The sequence below is a fragment of the Dipteris shenzhenensis genome, chromosome 8, assembly GCF_047967505.1.
Source record: "Dipteris shenzhenensis isolate YYH24624 ecotype China chromosome 8, Dip_SZ_1.0, whole genome shotgun sequence".
In the NCBI taxonomy this organism is placed as follows: Eukaryota; Viridiplantae; Streptophyta; class Polypodiopsida; order Gleicheniales; family Dipteridaceae; genus Dipteris; species Dipteris shenzhenensis.
In genome coordinates this window covers 50,582,420-50,603,315 of record NC_141603.1, presented here as the reverse complement: position 1 = coordinate 50,603,315, position 20,896 = coordinate 50,582,420, and the positions used below count along the sequence as shown (strand labels likewise).

The window sequence follows — 20,896 nt, the reverse complement described above, 5'->3', positions numbered from 1 at the left end:
AGAGCAAGAGCTTCCAAGGTTTAGACCCTGGAGCCAGACCCCTGAGAAAAAGCTGCCCCAAAAAGACTGTGCTTTGCATCTTTGGATCGATGATACCCAAGCCTCCCTTTGCCTCCTGGGGGAGAACCGATGTCTTTGATATTTTGTGCGCCGTCCGAGCTTTCCCATAGAAAATTGTGCCTCAAGTGGTCCATGCACCCTTATGAAAGCATCAACATGAGGCGATGTACCAAGCTGTTGCCAAAAGGATTTGGTTGACCACCAAAGCTCTCCATCCTGCCAAAGAGAGGCTAACTGATCTCCAATCAAATAGCTTGCACCAAACACTCTCTAGAATCTTCAAAAAATATTGCTCTGCTGAAATCTCCAATCCCACCTTGCAGCAAAAGGTATCTCACCGTCTGCCCCTAGGGAATCCAACGGAAGCTAAGCTCAATGCCCTATGACTAGAGCTCATCGAAGCCTATGCTAAAAATGACTCACTTGTCTAGTTGATGTTGGCCCTTGAAGCCAAATATTACACCTCCAATGAGAGCTGAACCCTCTCTTGTATCAGGTGAGCCATCTACGGATAGGATTGTATCACCTGCGAATTCCGAGTCCAACAACTCCTACTACCAGATCGGGAAGCGTATATCTATAGGTCATCCACCTGAGAGTGGAGAAAGTACCCTTGCGCCTTTGCCACGAAAAGAAACAAGAAGAGGGCCTAGGAGGCAGCCCGGTCATGGAGTGAGAAAGGATTCCCTAAAATAATCTAGCTAGAGCTGCTTGCATAGAGGGTGGAGATCCCCCACACCCACTAGTCCGAGAAGCCGGCAGCCTGATGGTGCTCTCCAAGAAAGCCCAATCCACCTTGTCATACACCTTCTCAAAATCCAATATGAGGATAGCGGAGGCCTCCTCCCGTGCCCAATACATTGCCTTCCCAAAATGAAGATTTTATCCAAGATGCTCCTCTCCTAAACAAAACCTGATAGGTGTTGTAAATGATGTGGAGGAGGTGTGAATAGGACCTCAAGCTCAAGACCTTGGCTAAGATCTTGTAGGCTGTCCAAAGGTATAAGTGAGTGCCACTAGCAATGTCAGCTTAGTTCCCCCCTTCGGATCAATCAGGCATATCTAGCCTCAAGTTGGAAAATGGGGGAGCAGCTTAGAGCTGAAAATTGCCTACCCCTTGATCTTTTTGGTTTTGGATCGGCAGGCTGTTAGCCTAGTCGGACAAGTGAGGCTAGATTTAGCTTTGTCCAACTGGTCCATCATGGTGTGAACCAGGGACTCACTCGCGGAGAGGTTATCCCTGAGCCACTCCATAGGATGGTTGGGCTAGTTGGGCAGCCAATGCCATTTAGTTAAGAGCATATTGACTCAAGGAGCATGAGCCAGTCTCTACAGACACAAGAGCACAGGTTACTTGCAAGCGATGAAGATCCAACATGCAAAGTACAACGTTGTATACACTTGGCATTGGTGGGGGGTGGTAGCTGCATAGTGACCTTAATCTTGTTGTAGTCCGGGAAATCCCATTTTTGGACACAAATGTCCTACTATTATTCAGAATTGGCATTTGAGGGGGTTAAGGGAAATCCTATACAGGTGATATCTTGAGAAGACTAGACTTAAATATCCAAGGTGGTCATCCCATGGTGAATGAACACACAGATCATCTAAGTCCCTTAAATATTCTTTATAAGACTGTGCTCGTCAACCTTTGGAATGTAGCTAGGGCATTAGTGAGTTCGAAAGGCATCACTGGATCCACACCCCCTCGATGGTCCCCAAAGATTTTGGTATAGTGAGAGGTCTCCTTCACGGATGAGGAGCTCTTGGAAGCCCTCAAGGCTCTCCTCGAGTGAAATCCTCATGGGAGGATGGTTATCCTTGACATTCTTTCGCTGCTTTTGGCAGCACATTAGCACTCTCCTACACTTAGGTTTGCAGCCCACCCCTTCTGCTGCTCCATTTGCTAGCTAATATGTTGGCCGACCACTAGAGCTAACAGTGCTGACCCAAAATTGACCAGATCAAGAGGGCCCCAGGCTGACGGCTTGCCAACACCAAAATGGTCCAAATCAAGGGGGCTACCTACTGGCTATCAGCCAACCCCTTATGATGCTCCACATATCATCCTATTGGCTATCAGCCAACCCCTTATGATGCTCCACATATAGGCCAACCAAGTTCTTTTCTTCATCGATTTGTCAGTTGACTTAACTTTTGGGTTTGTGTCTTGGGTTGCTTTACTTTCGAGTTCGTGGATGCGTCAATTTTATGAGCAAAAACCTATGAGTAGGTTTATCCGAGCGTGTTTTTCAAGAAAAAATTTGTATTTCTTTAGGAAAAATGGTTCTTACACTTTTATTTTTACTAGAATTGGACCTCTGCTCCAGCCTGCCATTTGCTCTTTCTGCCCACAAGATGGTGCCCGTATGCTGCTACCGGTCATTCTCTTGTAGCTGCTCTTGATTTTAGAGTTTTTGCCCGCCATGTCCTTCTACTTCTGCCTGCAAATTTTTGCTCCACTTTTGCATCTGTCTGCCATGAAGAAGCTCTAGACCTGCTCCAGCTCATGAAGAACTTACCAAGGTGATCTTTCCATAGTTATACTTGCATTTCTACTCTTTTCCAGCCATGGAGTCTTCCAAATCAGCTATCATTTCGTTCGAGAAGTTTTATGGTAAGAACTTCCCTACATGGCAAACAAAGATGCGTCTTGTACTTATGAAAGATGGAGTGTGGCATATTGTTAGTGGCAAGGAGAAAAAGTCACAATCAGATGAAAAGAAAATTGCACACTGGGAGAATCTAAATGACAAAGCTCTTTCTCTCATTGGTTTGGGGTTGGGTGATGAAGTTATTCATCATTTTGATTTTAATTCCACTACTCACGAATTATGGGCTAAGTTTGAAGGATTGTTCCGCAATAAAGTCATCAATTCAAAGGTATTCTTAAGACAGGAATTCTTCAAGCTACAAATGAAGCATGAAGACTCTCTTCTTGCTCACTTAAATCATATGGAATCCCTTGTCACTCAGCTTGCTAGTCTGAAGGCCCCTGTAGGGGAAGATGATAAGTTGTTGTGCTCCTCTCGAGCATTGAAGAAATTTCTAAGTACCGGGAGATCATACCAGCCATGTGACACAAATGGGTTATGAGCCTATGGTCAGCACACATGGATCATGAAAGACGGTATGCAGACACTTCAGACTCCAGTGCACTGTACTCCAAGGGCAAAGGCAAATTCAAGCCTTTCAAATGCAATCACTGTGGGAAGCTTGGTCACACCAAGGACCGCTGCTTCCAGAAGCATGCCAACTTGGTTGGGGCTTCAACAAGTGAAGACGAAGAAGATCTTTGGCACCAACTCATGCTCTCACTGCCGACATCAGAGATCTCTCTCTCCATCCAGAGGTCTATGTACCTGATAATCGGGACTTTTGTTTCTGATCTATTCTATGTATGCTTGGGTACTCTGCCCTGGGTAGTCCCCCAAAAATGCTTGTAAAAATGAGTCTTGTGTCCTTTGAGTCAATAAAGGTTCTCAGCATTGGATAGTCCTCAAATGATGTTTTATTTCCTTTATGAGTGGTGTGTGGCTTCCTACCAAGTCCTGTTATGAAGCCATGGGGAGATGTATTGTGGGAGCCTTTCTATTGGCTTTGATGGATCTCTCTATTAGGCCTGGCCGAGTCCCAGGATGTTAGTGCATTCCCTAGACCGATGTGTTGGTCAGGTAGCCATGCTTCATTTGAGCCTCTGAGCTCCTTGGGATGCACAGAGAAGTAGACTCCATCATTGTCATGTTTTGTTCTTGGCTTCATTCCTGTAGTCCCTCACCTTTCCTTCATGGGGGGATGTTAGAATATGAAGTCAAAGTGAGTGTATTTGTGTGTCCTAGGTCCCTAGGACTTATTTTATAGTCCAGTGAGTCCTAGACAGTGCCATGTGTCATATGGGAGATTATCCCATATGCATTTTGACATTCTAGAGTCTAGAGGCTCACACTATATAGTGTTGTACTTGTCTTGGGTCTTTTCATATCAGTCAACATCAAGCTATCTACATGTGAGTATTTTGGTTCATTGCTATTGCCTACTTCCATTTGAGTTCATTTCCATTATGCTTGCAATCTTTCCTTTCCTTTCCTAGAGAAAGCTTGCCACATGTTCCTTCCTTCAACGTACATGGTTCCCCTCCTCCGATATTCAAAAAAAAGCAGCTGATTTTGGACGGATAGGATTCTTGACAAATTATTTGTCTCATAAAGGTCCTTCAAAATGGTCCATGCCTCACTTTCCATTCTGGAGGTGTGTCCGCCATAATCCCAATGGCCATGGACAATGCCTCGGCATCTTTGTCTTCACATTCCTCGACTTGTCTGGATCTCTAGCAATTGTCACCTCCCCAAAGCGTCTTCAACATCCTCCGGCTTGAATTCCATTCCCATTGTTAACTATTAGAGTTTTCTAGCTACAAGGTGGCTCTGGAGCCTAACCCTTCAATGGGATAATTTGGCCCATCCAACTTTCTTGTATCCCTGAAGTTCGCGATGGGCATATTAGAGGCCATTACTTCTGAAATCACAGAAACAGAGATGGAACACACTACAAGAACCAAACAAACGCATGCAGTTGCCTTCGAACTTGGAGGGTCACCTTCCTTCACGTGACCACGAGAGCTTAGCCGCTCTCTCTTATACCATGTTAGAAAACAAAGTACTGATTGCTCAACCTCAACAACAATGGACAAATCGAAACTCTCGTCACTCACAAGTCAGATGCACACACGCGCACTAGACCAGCCACCCAAGCTGACAGGTGGCCGACCTAGGGCCGACCCTAGGTCAAGGATAACCCAACCAAACTGTGGAGTGGCAGTTTGTCAACTGCCAGCCGCCCTAGACTTGATGTGGTTATCCGGCCTATTAATACACCCTACTATTGTGCTGCCTACAAAGCCTCTCTACCCTTCATCTACCCAATCCTCCTCGTATGGGGGCACATAAGTGAGGTAGCGACCTCTTGTAATAGGAGGATCCCCCCACCTAGTCCAAGGGTTAGGATAGTTGGGGGGTCAAGAGAGAAGAGACACAACATGGATCCTAGAGGACAACAGCAGCAAGAACAAGGATCTACAAGGAAAAGCTACGCACTGGAAGCCCTAAAGACTCCTGCTGCTTTTCCAAAGAGCACCAAAAGATTCACCAAACTCCAACAAGACTTCAAGACTTATACTTGGAAAATGCTGGAGGAATATATTCTTCTACTGCAAATCGCGGTACAAAAAGCTCATGCATAAGCTGACAGTAATGGAGCAGAAAATGGACAAGATGGAGAAAGAAGGAAATGAGGCAGTAGTGAAAGAGACGATGCTTGGAACTATGATAAGTAGAATTGGGCAGCTAGAGAAGGTGAAAAGACAATGGACCCTTACTCTAATGCAATACACGTCCCACTTCACAATTGGTTTGTACTGTTAACGATTCGATTACTACAAAGATTTGATTTGACACAACACCTTTAACAAAGCTAAGCATGTGCTCCTTTTTGCTTGATAAAGCATATGTCTTCATGACAAATCAACCTTTGGTATTGTTCCTATGAAATTGCTAAGTTCATCATCTCTCATCTCAAACTGTTCTTCTAAAAAATCCCCCACATTATTCTCTGTGATCTCTGCTTGGATGTCATCTTTGTTAACTTTTGTGTCCACTGGCAAGAAGCAAAAATAAAGATCTCGAGATAGATTAATAAATTGAAAGGCACAAAGATATGGATAGCAAAAGAACTCAATGCGAACCAGCTCAAGAGGAAATCCACGGAACTTAATAAAGTTACAGAAGAAGGGAAAATGGGCTGTCCAGAGAGTCTGGCAAAGCAATTACCAAAGGACTTCAAGCCTAAACCCAAAGATCCTCACTCTTACACTGTTGTAATTGAAATTTTCTTTCTTCAGTTTGTCTCTGCCAAGTAGTAAAAATTAGGAATGCCATGTAATAATCCTGGAGGCGCTTCATGCATTCCTACGGAGATGCTGTACACACTCGCACAGAGTTTTATGTAATGGTCATTTTTGGTCCCATAGATCAATTTGGTCTTCTGCAAAGGTTAATATTATAAGAACAACTAAACATGATCACCAACACATCAAGGGCTTTCTTCTACAAGGGCCACTTCTTCAAGAAGATGATTTCATTCAAAGGCAAGGCTCCTTATAGATACAAGACCACTGGCAAGCTCAAGAGTGATCGCACAACAAAAAAAGGAACTATCCCCAAAATTCAGTCTAAGCCCTCTGAGAATCATTGGATCTTTAGGTGACCAATATACCATTCGTTCAGAGGGAGATTCCATTGTCTTGCCTGAGTTGGATTTGGACACTTGTCCCAGTCATCATAACCACAAATCAGAGATGCTTAGCAATGGGTCAGCTTCAAGGTGACAAGGCATAGAGACCATCTCATGAGATCCTAACAAATGTTTCAATGCAACTCCCAAAAAGCATGCTCACAACGGAGGCACAATAGACCAAACGGACCAAGGCACTCCGTACAATTGGCTGATATCTCCTTCCTCTCAAAAGACCTTCACACGAGGCAAAGAAAGTTTGTCTAGAAGGATCGAGAAGAGTGGTAATAGCTAGATGTCTAAGGCCCATAGCCACTAGAAACTACAGATCATCAATGAAATATCACATCTCGTATAACCTGCACACCTCTCCCTCTTAGTTCAACAAAGTTAGACATACAAGGAGACGTGGATTAGGGACTTGACCAATCATTTGTTCAGTTACCGTCCAGCATTTATCATTTATACACTTATATTTTTTTGTTTCTCTTCTGTTTGTATTTTGATCAGCACTCCACACCAATACTACTGGTATCACATTAGAACCTAATACATCCCTTGCTTTCGCATACATGAGGAGATTCTTTATCTACAGCGACTTGTAAGAGAGTTGACGATTCAACTAGCAGATGTGACAGCTAGACTTCAGGTCCTTGAAGAACCTAGGAAGTAGGCAATAATTGATGAGGTTGTGCAGTCTTGTAAGGCCTCTCCCCCTACCCCTCAACTAGTCTCCACCTAGTTCATACTGAAATACAAACAATTAAGAAGGAAGTGACTGTGGAGGTTGATACAAAGGCAAGTAAAGCTGATATTTAAGAAAACATCAAGGAACATGAAGCCAGACGTGAGAAAGCACTGAAGATTAGAATAGGGGGCTCCCTGAAGACGGGTACAAAGAAAGTACTCTTTCAATGAGACTTTAGTACATGTCAAAGTAGCCATGCCCGACATTGAATGGAAGGTTGACGATGAGGTGATGATGGAGCAACTAATATTCGACACTCTAAGGGGCATGCTATTATTATGCTTAGCTCACAGGATTTACAGATCAAATTTTTCTCCGACAATCTGCCAAGCTGAAAGGGAACTAGGTATGGATAGCCAAGGAACTCACACGAGCCCAATTGAAGAATGAGGCAACGGAATATTGGCCAAGGCCAGGGCTGGTAGGAAAGAGGAAAATGGGCAGTATACCACGACGGTCTAGCACTCATCAAAGAGTTTACATCAAAATCAAAAGGCTCTCAGTCTTAAACTGATGTATGGCCAATTATGTTTTCCAAACATTATGTAGGTACCCTAAATAACGGAGTTTCGCACTCCTTGGGAGTTGCTATGGGCCCTCCTTAGCAGATGTACTAGATCAGTTTTTTTGCTGTCCCATAGATTTGTTGGTCTCCCGTGGACATTAATAGACCCTCTTTCTTTCTTTCTTTCTTTCTTTCTTTCTCTTCTTAACTCTATGCTTTTACCTTGCATCACGCTTGATTTTAAAGCCTTTTGCAAGCTTCGAGCAACCTTGGATATTGCATAAAGCTGAGGAATTTATTCTTATTTTTTGCCAGTCGTCACTAGTGCATTTTGTAGTTTCCAGAGTAGTGTTTTCATGCTTGATTTATCTTCTAGTCTTTCATGGCATTGGCATTCATATTCACCTCCAAACATGAGCTACATGTACTAAAATATGTTATAAAACTCATCCCCACCTGAATACCGAATAGTCTCTCTTGAAATGCATGTCAAGCTCAGAACCAATCAGAAATGAGTAAAAGTAGTCTCTCTTGAATAGATGGACTTGCTAAATGTGCAGTAAATCTTTAAAAAATTAGGTGTATTCTACAAATTCCACGCTTTGGAATAAAAAAAGTACCAACACGATGAAAGCACAAACCAACACCATCCAGTTGCACAGACCGTATTATGCTTTCATGTGTAACACCACCCAGTTGCTACCGCACTCCCTATCTAGGTAAGTCTCTTGTTTTGCTTTGGCCAATTTGCTTTCAGAATTGTTTCCTGCACCCCAAATGCAATGTTAAATGGACACCTACGGACATGGAGGATGGCTCTCTCACCAATCGGGTTGGAAGGAAGCCAACTTGGAAGCTTGTATTCCACAATGAGAAAATGGGCTCAATGTACTAAGTGTTGGCTTATATACTAAGCTCCAAAGTTGATGGCATGGCACACAAACCCTAAAAACTAAAAATTAATCAATGTGGCCGACATGACACCTACATTGGTCCTTCAAGGTTACATATTTCATTGTATTATGCTTCACAATGAAGCCTAGTCAGCCTGCCTAGAATACCTGGTTCTGCTGGCAAACTAGGACACAACCTATACTGTCTTTATGCAGTTGTTTATCTATCTAGAATACTAATAGTTCATCAATTTCTACCTGTTCAAGAAATTTTCCATCCAAAAAGGATTAATTTATAATGTTGTCTGAACGGTAATTGCACACCTTATTTACAAGATTTGTGGCTGGAAACAAAAAAACTCTTAATATTACTTTTAGCAGGACTTGATAATAGAAACATGCTAAGATAAGTTAATATACGTTTTTTTGTTAAATCTACCAAATGAACCATCAGCACATCTTTTGCAAATTATGTAGTGCAGATTTGTGTCACAAGTACACCGGGGCTGATGTGAGTGGGTCGTATGTGTAAATTATAGAAACTTCCACTACAAGCAAGCAAGTATTGATTAGAACATCTTTTGTGGTAATTTTCCAATTCATAGATTTTGATGTGTCTCTCTCTAAGGGTATGTGTGCTAGCTGCTAATATGCAATGTGTCTGTCTCAAGTGTGTGAGCCATAGTTAAGACAAGCAGTATATTTGCATTAAACTTTAAACCTATGTGGTACACGCCGTTAATACAACTTTGTGCAATTACAGTATGTTGAGACGACCAATATGCACAAACAATAAACTTCTAAAGGGTTCACCTACAGAATGGCTCTATTTGCCCACCACGTAACATAACATGTAAAGTGTAAATCGGTTGGCACAAAAGACATATCTTGCTAAGCAATGTGTTCGTTTCAAACAGGTAAGACGTGGACGAAGACGATTTAACACATGCTTTGCCTTCTAAGTTCTCACTCACAAAACTTTTAACCCACCTAGAAAAAGATGACTCGTGACAAATAGCACAATAAGGAAAATTTTAATGCACAAAAGGATTTGCAATTCTAGAGAGAGAAAATATGATGGTTTCATTTCTGAGTTCAAGATTAAAAGACCCAAGTGTTCTTTGAATTTGAACTTGAACTTCTCAGGATCTTCTATACTATTGGGTGATAGCCTTGAGTGTTTCACGTATTGCATTTGGATTATTGCACAAGTTATGAAATACAAAGCGCATTGGAGCAAGATGCTCCTAATTGCCCTTCTAGGATCGGTTGTGCATAAGTCCGTTCTTAATGGTTCAGTGTTGCAGTCATACGTATTTGGATTAGGCCATTCGTGAATCCATAGTTTCCAAGGTCCTGTACTCCACACCAACTAATAAAAGGGTTGTTTCAGGTGTCTCTGCACGTGTCAACGTGATAATGTTCATCCAGTCGACTAATGTAATCTAGCTCCTCCTATGAAAATTGTAATGATGCCTGAGGCCAGTGAAGCCACTCAAGATACATATCTTCCAAAGCTTCCAGCAGACACAAGCCATGATCCTAATGGATCTGCTCCAAAGATTCATTCACATGGACATTAGATCAATCCCAAGCCCCTTACCTGTCAATAGCTCTAGTGAGAGACAGCTCTAGTATCTCTCACAAGAATGTTCCCTCCATGTCTGTCTGTATTGAATATTCTAATATCAAGAATAACAATCCTGTGCACTGGTTGACACAGAAAAGCGTGACATGCCATCGTCAATTGCATCAAAATCATGAGGGGCAAATTGCTGACCTGATGCTATTTTGGCAACAGATGAACAAGATTTGCCAGATGTCCTCTGGCCATTAGTAGCACTGTTAACATGAAGAACATGGTCCATTAGGGGCAAAAGTTCTTCATCTGCAGGTTTCACAATAGCAACACACTCCCATCTGCTGTTCCTAAAGTAATAAGGTCCCCACTTACTTACCAGAGGTTCTACTCTCGATTGCCTTGACAACAACTTCGATAATCTTCTTCATCTTTGAACAACACCGCAAGCCTCCAACAACTCCACATGGTTGACCATGGTCCAATTGTGCTTTTGAGTCTGAAAGGCATGTGAAAGACTTCACTGCAGCCCTCTAGTCAGGAGCAAAGGGTGTCATTTCTCAGCTCACTCTCATCACTTTTCAAAACAGTATCTCCGAACTCAACAGCAGTCTGCTCTGTAGGAATGTTAAGCATGGTGTGCATTTTTTTCTTAACTGTCTGAACATTGTCTGCTGATTCCAAGCACGCTTCCACTGTATATCTGGACATATATGCGTCTGTAAACAAGCTTTCAAGCTGCAAACAAATGTGAATGCATTGGGAGAGATGCCTTCCAGTTGCCTCTGAAAATACTTCCTGATCGAGCCCATGTTCATCATATCCTGTGATTAGAGCATTCAAAGAGACTCTATCTCTGTTCCCACTGTGCCCACAAGCTTCCACCTCACATTACAGCAGCCCACATTGGACTGCTTACTGGTCTCGCTGTCAGCACGGCAGCCACAATGTTTGAATTATGATCTCACTGTCAGCATGGAAGCCACATACTCAGCCACACTGTTTGAGCAACCCCTGCTGTCCGCCTCCATCATCCTCTACTTTCTCCAATATCTACAACAAGAGCATAAACACAAATATATAAAGGCAAGCTGATTTTTAAGGCATACTTTCATGAGCTTGGGGGGCTGCAAGGGGAGCTAGTTTTGCCAATGGGATCTCAGTCTCCAGCTTTGCCTTGCTATATTGCTTTTCTTTAGCCCTTGAATGATGACTCATTCAAGAAAACAACGCTTGTTGAGCTTGAGCGTAGCCCTTCCACAGGCTAGCCTTGCTAAACTGTTTCAATTTGCTGCTATAGAGGACTGCTTGCAAAGAACTCAGAACTAAGCTTGAGCTTGAGTTTGAGCTTCTCTCTCTCTCTCTCTCTCTCTCTCTCTCTCTCTCTCTCTCTCTCTCATTATACTTTTACCTTGTATGAGTCCAATATTCTTCCTTCGATACAACCCTGCTTGCAAAGATCAACTGCCTGCTAAGCTAAGAGCTTAATTCTCAACTTAATATTAAGCTTGAGCTTCTGTCTCTCTCTTTCTCTATTGATAGCTTTAAGAGTTTACCTTGCAGGATTCCAAACGTCTTCCTGCCATATAACACTGCTTGCAAAGATCAACTGTTTCCTCAGCTTCTCTCTCTCTCTTTCTCTCTCTCTCTCTCTCTCTCTCTCTCTCTCTGTGTCTCTCTCCCCCTCCTACCCATAGATGACACAGTGATCTTTGCCAAGAAATAACCGCATACTCAGAGCAAGGTTGCACAACTGAAGTTGTTAACTGACGTTTACCTGCCTTCGTGAGTTTTATCAGAAGAACCTGCTGTGGATGTTGGCTGCAAGCTCAAGACCATGATTAGTACCACTCACTCTCGCATTTGTGTCTCATTCTCCTCCTGTTCGTGCCCAGCATTTCCTCAGTAGTCCCCAGTTGCACCTTCTTCCAAGTCGTGCACTCCATCGCTGGCGATACCAATTGGCGCACCTTGCACCGACCTTCGTCTGTGAACAAGGTCTTACCCGCGTGGATTTTAGATAACAGCCCAACCCCACTTGCATGGCCAACGCCACCCTCCACTTCGCCATCACCAACCTCACCTTCTTGCAGGGCTCGAGTGCTTCGCCAAAACCACCATCCCAGCGGAGCTCAAGGAACTCGCCCCTCGCCCTTGCAAGAGCTAAGCCTCAGGACCAACACTGCTGAAATACCTCGGTACGTAAACCTTTCTCAGAATGGCCTTTGGAGAATCTTAATTTGGGCTACAAAATGTTCAGCGGACTGTTGCCCGCGGCCTGAAGAATCTCGTCATACTTGGAGCACAAACACGAAGATGTAGAGAAGAAGGCAAAAAGATGATTACCAGATGGGCGATGGCATCTCCGGCGATGGCGATCCTTTCAGCCTGTTACAGTACCTGTTTCTCAAACTCAAACCGTTTTAACTAAACGGGTGTTTAAATTTACCAACGGGAAAGCACTTGGCAAAGAGATGTACTGGAATTGCTAAAATGAAAGGTTTACAAGGATGTTGTTGGCACTCTGCATAGCACGAATCATGCACCTTGAGTGGAAGAGGAGAATCCTCCAGTAATGCTATGAAAGTAAACCCTTGGTTAGGGCAATTGGGAGCACCACTGAGAGGTGCTCATTTGTCAGTAGTAGCACAGTTGAAAATTCAGAAAGTAAGAAACAAGATGAATGCTCATAAACCATTCATAAGGCCTGCCTCATATGCACACCTTGGAAGAGAGAGAGAGAGAGAGAAAGAGAGGACTTGGATGTGCACAAGGAGAAGAGAGAAGAGAGAGAGAGGGGGGGAAGGGGTCTTGCCTTGAAATAGAAAGCGAGAAAGAGGGAACGTGGAAATTAGAGAAGGGCAAAAAATAAAGAATAAGAAATGATTTTCGCTTTGCCAAGCTCACCCACCGTCAATAAGGCTACCACTCTAGTGGCAGGCCAACAGAGAAAGCAAAGATTGAGGAAGCACATGAAACTCCTGAAAATAGTATTGGCCACACCTTTGTGAATGATGACTCCACTAGTGCAAAGTCCTTCAATGATGAGTTTGGATACCAAAAGTATGAATAGCAAAATGAGGCCTACAAATTAATTAGTCCTTATCCTCTGCTAATCTGCTCCAATTAACCTATGTTCTAAATGCCTCTCAGTGCTCCCTACCTGCTCGCTCTCTCTCCCCCTCGGCGCTACCTCTCCCCTCTCCTTGCTCCCTCTCGACACCCCTCTCTCCCTCTCATCGCTCCCCTCCCCCCTCTCTGCCTTGGCTCTCCCTCCCCCTGCCTCTGCTCTTATATTTGGGACTGAAGGTTTGAGAACTGCGAATGGTCTAGAATTACAAGTATTCCCACCCCCAATCCCCCTTTACCTAAGACACCACTCCCGTTACTAATTAATTCCCATTTTTAGAACGTATTGCGCACCTGCTCTAGTGTGTCACATATCTTAAAGTCCGAGAGATCTTCCAAGATATGATCGGCGGGTCTTGAATTGAAGATTAAGTTTGCAATGAGTTGTAACTTCACAGATCATTGTCAAACGGTTATGGGAAACACTATAAGCTTGAAATTTCTCGGGCTTTAAAGTCAATGAGTAGGAATCTTGTAAAGTAGTCTTAACTCTTTGTGTATATATATCCACTTCAAAATTTGTTTCAAACCAAAAAAGTAGTTATTCTCTATTCATGAATATCTAGTAGTATAAATCTAAGAAGATTACAGAGAAGGGCAACAATTGTAATCACTCCTACAAGGTACAAGGAATTAAGGAAAAGTGTTGGCAGGTTCCTAATCTATAAAGTGGATGGTTTAGGGAAGTTAGTAAAAGATAGGATTTCCGTAACTTCCCATATAGAACTAGAGAAGTTCCCTAAAGGACCTTTAGTTAGACGAAGGGAGTAAGAGTTGTAAATTTCCCCTACCAATTGATTGGATGAAATAAGTCAAAAGAATTAATTATGTCCCATTCTTAGCCCTCTTGGAGGTATAATGAAAAAATAATTGCGTGGCATATTCTATATTCAACGGAAAATTTCCAAATTTCAACTTTTTCTAATGGGACCTCTCTTTCACATTGCAATGTATGTTAAAAAGTAATAGAACCTTTATAAGACAAAAATTTATAAAAATTAGGGTATGTCATAGTTGAATATGGAAGAGATATGCACCTAGCAGCCATTTCTATTCAGGGAAGGGAACAAAATTTGAATTCAGAGATGTCTTCTCATCGTTTCCGATAGAGATGGCCAAATCCTTGAGAATAAAATTGCCAAAAACTTTCGGTATACTTTTGAGGGCAAGGAAAGAGTATCCAAGGATTGGATTGTTACTTAAGAAATGTTACATTCTCCCCAGGGCATTCTCCCCCACTAAAGAACCAAGGATGTTCTCATTCTTGAAAATTTTGGAAGCTTCTTCTTGAGTTCTTCTTTGGTTAACCATGTTGCATCTTCAGTAGGTTATTTCTTCAAATAGTCACAAATGATTCTATTCCTCAATTGTTTCTTTCACTTCCATGAGATCTTCTTCAGTTAACCATGTTGTGTCTATAGTAGTAGAGTATTTCTTCAGATAGTCATAGATGATTCTATTCCTCAATTGCTTATTTCACTTCCGTTATCTCTTTTAGCTCAACATCAAGGATTCATCTATTTTGAACATGTGAGTATCATCGGGAACGTAATTTTTTTAGAAATCTTACATGCAAGACATTATGAATTTGTTTTGGTTAGGAAGTTATAAGTAATAAACTTGCTCTCCTATCTAGGTCTTGACCTAAAAACGCCACAGTATTTGGGCTATAGTTTCCATTTCATCTTAAACTTCATGGAAGACATGGCAGCTTCACCCTTTTGAAAACCCATTTCCCATCCTTAAAATTCTCAGATTTAACGTCAATGTTTATAAGCATATTTCATTTGACGGTCAATGGCTACATAGAGGTGTTCTTTTATTTTTTGTGTTTCCTTTTGCATTTTGTTTGGCATGTCTTTACAAATCTCAACTTTGCTCATGGGGTCACACCAAGCAATGGGAGAAAAACATTCTTGAGTATATAGGGCTTTAAACGGGGGTCATCATAATTGTTAAGGCTAAACAAAGCTCCTTAAAATTTGAAAAAAGAGAATTATAGAGAGAAATATACAGGTTGAAGCATTCATTCTCATTCCATCATTAGTGTGATACAATAATAAAAAAGATGATAAGGTAGGTGAGGAGTTGGGAACCATGAAGGCCCGTGGACCTTTCACATCGCATAGTGTGAATGTACTTTAGAGTTGATGGATATTTGTGAGATATTTAGGGCTGTTTTGGTGGATTTTGGTCTGCTGGTCAACACATGGCAAACGCAGTGGATGGGCATTTGGTAAAATTTCCTAACATGAACCCACCAAATTATTTTAATATCAATTTAATGGAATCTAGTAGACTCTCTTCATGATGCAACATCTCATCAATCCAAGACCATGCTGAAAAATAAAGAGAAATCTTGGTGTAGTACCAAGATTTCAAATACCTCCCATTGTAGTTGTCTACTAAACACAAAAGAAAGAAATGGTTATGCATAAATGAGTATCAATGCACCAAAGTGAAAATAAAGCTCACCATTTTATGGCAACATGCCAGGGCTGTGGGAGCCCATAAAATATAATATCCTCCAATTATGATCATACAAAATGAAAATGTAGAACCATAAGTGAATGATTATGTCTTTACTCCATTGGTACAAAGTAGACATAAGATAGGCATCACAACGCCAATTCAAAAATGTAAGCAAAAACTGTATTATGAAGATACGAATTATAAAGTTTGGATATTTGGAATTCTTTTTGCTAGAATTTTGCTTTGTTGTAATAAATCTCCAAGTTTTTGGCATGAAAAACTCTAGAATGATGTGAAATATTGCGAATAAAAATTCAAGATTATGTTTTTGGCTTGAAAATTGAAAATTTTCATCTTTATACTATCTTTTGGTGGATTGAAAAATAGATTCTAAACATTATTTTGTGAAGGTTCATTTCCAATTAGAATGATTTTGAAATCATTTGACCTAGTTCCAAAATTCCTTGGACTGGTCCCAGATTATTTCACATGCACACAAGCATGCATGTGCGCGATGCACACACACACACACACAAGTTTGTGTTATCATTGTGTGGTAATTGGTACATGCACACTCACATGTGTTATATATGTTCCAAAGAAGGTACAACTGATGTGAAACATTGATACCTTTGAGTCGTACAATGATTTGGATACGAAGATGATTATGGCATGTGTCCGGTAGGAAAAGTCTTCCACAATCACGTGTGCTACCAATGTTCCAAACTCAGCTATATGATCTTTATGTGGATATGATCCTGCTATTCCAAAGACACTGATACAATGTGCTCCATGAATATGATGAAATTATTTGAGACACTATATTTGTGCCAAGAACTGTACTTGTTCCATGGATGACATAATATGATCATGATGAAATATTTTTTGTGATAATGGATGGGGGAATTTGGCAAGTAAAATTCATTGCCACTTCATGAGAACATGAAGGGTATCCATACACTTGGTAATATTACTCTACCATGATACAATTCAAATTTGGTCCTAGGAGCTGATATCCAAAACTATGGGGGGATATCTAAGGCTCATTGGATAGTAGAATACAGGCAAAAATGGAGATGGAAGGTTGTCAACTAGGCCACCTATTTCTATGGGGGAGAGGTAGCAAAACCATACAATCATGCATAGCCCCCCCATGTTATTCATATAATCATGCATGGGCATGCCATTCTGGCATCCAAGTTGGCAAATTAACATTAAACTTAGAATATATTGGAGAAGACCACTACATCATTACCATGACAAAATATTGGAGAAGACCACTTCATGATTACCATGACAAAATGTTGTTCATATGGAGAGATATGTGTTCTTACTTGCATGAATACCTTTGGGCACTTGGGAACCTTTGCCATGAAATCAATACTCAAGTTGATACACCGATGCGGGTCAACCTTGCATGCTTGCATGAATACCCTTATGCAATAAGCCATGTGAGTAATCAAATCTACTAATGCGGGGATCTCAACTTAACAAATTTCATGCCACATACGAACTAAGTTGACTAGTCAGATATAATTGACTTGATTCACACAATCGGGTCAATCCATAGGACAAGATAGTTACATGTAGTTGTGACTAGACTAGGCGTACATAACCAAAATCAGGGTTACATACATAATACCCTTATGTTAAGTCCATGGAATAAAACCAACCCTACAAAACGTAGTGGAAATTTCTATGAGGGTGATTGCATGGTAATCTGAGAGCTCGGGTGAAGAATTGCGATTAAAGGCTGACTGAAGGTGATTGGAGTACTTTGGAGCAATGAACTGACCTAGTCGGTGGTCCCTAGGTAGCAATGCTATATAAACACGTCGTATGGCATTTCCACAGAGACATAAGACAATTCCAAATCACCGTTGGAATAAGCCAAATACCTGCAGGGATTCTTGTTGTAGTTTGGCCACCTTCCTACCGTAGGAAATATGACTGGCACAGCTTCATCTCAATCACGTACTAGCCAATTTCTTAGCAAATTGATCAGCCAAGTGCTTCATCAACGAGTGGGGATTGGCAAACTACATGATCAAGGATTCACAATTGATTGAGGTATGACACCGGATGTGATAAGAGTAGCATCGCTTACACATCATTGAGTACTTATGGATTACATGATGTTATGTACCAATAGTAACATTGAATAACATCATGGTATGGAACATTCAGAGAGTAATAACTCAAACACTGAGTTACCTCATAAAGTACCTATTGCTAAGGTTACATATTTGACTTACTTTTTGTATTTGCATTTGATATTGTGACATCAATAACAAGTGGAGTTCTGCATTGAGGCCTGCAGTCCCACAATAAAAGATCTTTGTTTTAACATAACTTTTTTGTGGATGGATGCAGGTGAGTGGAGCTCCTTCGATATCATTTGCTCTATACTATGCTGGTCAGATTAGATATTTCTTAGCTCTGCTAAGTTGAACCATCTGGTTGTCAGACAAAAGGTGTTTAGACATTCCAAAGTAGCTCTTACTAACTCTTCATCATTGTGGAGTTACATTTGTGTCATTTGCAAATTGTTGGCACATAATCTGTCTGTCCCCTTCCACCTGTATTCCCTTTATGTTACCTTTATCCAACTCATCCTTTACCAACCATCCTAGTGCATCTGCAGCTATAGCGAAGAGTAGAGGAGCTAGCGGGCATCCTTGCCTGGTTGATCTTTTTAGCCCAAAGGGTTGCGATGTTTTGCCATTAACCTCGACTTTACTTGTAGCTTGACACAGAAGTATTTCTACATAGGAGCTAAAGCCAGCTCCCATGTCCTTGAGGAAGGACAAAATGAAGCCCCATTCTATTCTATCATAAGCTTTGTCAAAGTCAATTTTGAGGAAGCAAATGTCCTACTGTGTTTCATCAGCCAGTTCAAGCCCTTCCTAGAGTGAGGATAGCTTCTAGGATATGTCTTCCTTGAATAAGACCTTTTTGATCCTCCCTTATCTAGCATTGCATCTTAGTTTTGAGTCTAATGGCTAAGGCCTTTGCAAAGATCTTCTTGTAGCTATAGTTCAGCATGGTCAAAGGTCTCTAGTTCTTGAGTTCCTATTTTGGGCCACTCTTAGGTATGAGTTTTATCATGCCTGTGTTTATTCTTGGGTCTAAAAACCCTTTTGCTTTGGACTCTTGCCATAACATCATTAAATAAGGACCTATTGTTTCCCAAAAGACTTGATAGAACTCTATAGGAAGCCTGTCTTCTCCAAGTGTCTTACCATTCCCCATTTGATCAAGTGCTCCTTTCAGCTCCTCTAAAGTGAGGTCTCTGTCCAAATAGATGCTATCAAATGTGGAAAATTTTCTTTCTCTTACTTTAGAGCATTTCCCTTGAGCTCTAGCCTTTTCTATTGTGATGATCTCCTCCTCTCCTAAAAGCTGTTTAAAGTGTTCTGAGATCACCTCAAGGATTTCACTCAGGTCTTGGATGAGTCTATTCTCAAATTGAAGAGACTCTAAGGATTCTTTAGCATGCTTTTTTCTTAGGCTTTTGAACATATCATCATTGGCCTTGTCTGCTCTTCCAGCCCACCATTCACATGTATAAATCTTGGCCTGGTTAGTTGCTATTTTTGATGCTGCTCTAAGTTTCTCTCTGACAGTCCTCATTTGTCTCTATCCCTGTTCAGTGTTGTCTCTCTCAAGGAGAGCCAATTGATCTTCGTGCTTTTGAGTCCTAAGGGTTTTGGCTTTGTCAGCTTTGCAGTTGACTACTTTTAAAAAGACTCTTGTCCTATCTGTGGCTTTCATCCATTTATCTGTCGCAATGGCAGTCCCACTGAAAGCATTGTTCTAGATTTTAACAATCTTATTCCTGACATACGAGAGTTGAAAAAAGAAAGGGTTGGCTTTAAACCAAGAGCGGCCAATGACCCTGTCTTCTTTTTTAAGGAAAATTGAGGTGGGTTTGTGGTTAGAGAAGGGGAGCATTACCAAAGCTCTACTCTTAACATAAAGCATCTCATCAACAATTCTCTTAGAGCAATAGGCTCTATCCAGTCGCCCTTTTCTGTGAAGCAGTCCTATCTAATTGTTAGTCCAAGTAAAAGTAGTGTCTTCTGATATGTCAACCAACTCTGCCTTCTCTTTGAAGCAAGTCCAAGCATTTAGTTCATGCCCTCTTATCACATTTCCTATCCCCTCCCATCTGTCGATCCTACTCTCGACCATGTTGAAATCTCCCAGTAGGAGAGCATTGTCTGACAAGCGAATGCTTTCCCAAAGAAGTGCTCTGCCCTAGCTGAGTTAGGAGCACAAACCGGAAAAATTTGGCACGAGAGGTTTGTGTGAACAAAATCCACCCCCACCCCGTAATTGCCAAAAATCGAGATTACTCTCCCCACTCCTTGGGACAGATGATTTGCTACACCTAAGGCTACACCTCCTCTCCCTTCATCATGGTTAGTTGTGAGCCACAATCTCTTGTCATCAATCTGCTTTAAATGCCAAAATAGCTTTGCTCCTCCTACTTTGACTTCTTGGAGAGCTAAGAAGTCAGAGGAGAGCTTATTTGACCTCAGCCATCTCTTGAAAACTAGGGGCTTTAAGTCATTGGATAACCCTTGAACATTTACTCAAAGACAATAAATTTTTTTTTGGGTTTGACTCATCATTGGGGAGAACTTTTATTCCTCAACTTCTTGAAGTTAACCGGGCTCATTTGAAGAGACAGAGCAAATCCTCTAGACAACCTTCTCTTTTCCCTTTTTGCTAGACTCTTCTTAGTTGGGTTATCTAAGTTGGAGCTATTTAATATTTTTTCAAGCTGAATTGTAGGCTTTTTCCCTTCACTAGGGTGGAGGGCTATTCCTCAAGTGAGATGGCGGCACGTTCTGCTTGCTCTAACTGAGGCTCAAAATCCTACGTGTTAGGGACGAACTCCTCTTCTCTTGAGCTGTCTTCCATGTTCTCTTCATTGAGACCTTGGCTCTCTCTTCCTCTACCTATTTTCCTTTCATCTTTTCTATTTGTATATGACTCTCTTTGGTCTTACTCTGCTTCTCTTCCTATGGTGGTTGAGTTGGTTCCTCCACACTTGTCCTCTCTGGTACATCCATATCTTTTTTACCCTCAGCTTATTTCTCCTTTCCGCAATTGCTACAGGAGGGACAATCTTTTATGAAATGTCCACCCAAGCCACAAAGGAAACATGAGTTGGGGATATTTGTAGAACACCTTTTGAATAAGTTTAGACCCAT

The 20,896-nt window shown here is 41.5% G+C and overlaps 1 protein-coding gene across 1 annotated transcript in view; it reads right to left on the bottom strand.

Annotated features, from left to right (window-relative positions):
* LOC147899634 (sodium/hydrogen exchanger 5-like) overlaps window positions 1-12,490 on the bottom strand; it is a 166,935-nt gene extending 154,445 nt beyond the window's left edge. Inside the window, exon 1 of the mRNA XM_087378415.1 lies at window positions 12,420-12,490. The gene's annotated coding sequence lies outside the window, so the exon portion shown is untranslated. The remainder of the gene's footprint in view (window positions 1-12,419) is intronic.
* Between the last annotated feature and the right edge of the window lie 8,406 nt (window positions 12,491-20,896).